General features: G+C 43.8%; 1 pseudogene across 1 annotated transcript in view; it reads left to right on the top strand.

Moving 5' to 3' along the window:
* The first annotated feature begins 325 nt into the window (after positions 1 to 325).
* The window catches only part of LOC103269283, a 10,126-nt pseudogene continuing 10,031 nt past the window's right edge, over positions 326 to 420 (top strand). The window contains exon 1 of the transcript XR_504872.2: positions 326 to 330. The product of XR_504872.2 is annotated as a 60S ribosomal protein L12 pseudogene (transcript). The remainder of the gene's footprint in view (positions 331 to 420) is intronic.

Below are 420 nucleotides of genomic sequence, written 5' to 3'. Positions count from 1 at the left end.
GATTTCGATGCACAAGTCAATAAACTTTCGCAACATTTTCATCAGTTCTGCTCATTACTGGACTTCCTGTCCTGGCTTCATCGTGACACTTTCTGTCCCCTCAGAAAAACATTTAATCCATTTGTACACTGCCATTCTCTTCATGGCATTATCCCCATAAACTTGGACATATCCCTGATTTCACTTTCACCTTTGCCAAGTTTAACAAGGAATGTAATGTTTGTTCATTGCCATAATGCAAGAGCCGATATTCTTATGACAGCACACAAAAACATGCAACAGGCCGGGCTCGGTGGCTCAGTCTGTAATCCGGTGCTTTGGGAGGCCAAGGTGAGTGAATTGCCTGAGCCCGCGGGTTCGAGACCCGCCTGGGCAACTTGGCGAGACCTCATCTCTACAATAAATAAAAAAAAAAATTAA

This window comes from Carlito syrichta, unplaced genomic scaffold (genome assembly GCF_000164805.1).
Source record: "Carlito syrichta isolate Samal-C Ts95f unplaced genomic scaffold, Tarsius_syrichta-2.0.1 Scaffold309173, whole genome shotgun sequence".
In the NCBI taxonomy this organism is placed as follows: Eukaryota; Metazoa; Chordata; class Mammalia; order Primates; family Tarsiidae; genus Carlito; species Carlito syrichta.
Note: the sequence above shows the minus strand (reverse complement) of the source record. Positions and strands in the feature narration are given on the sequence as shown.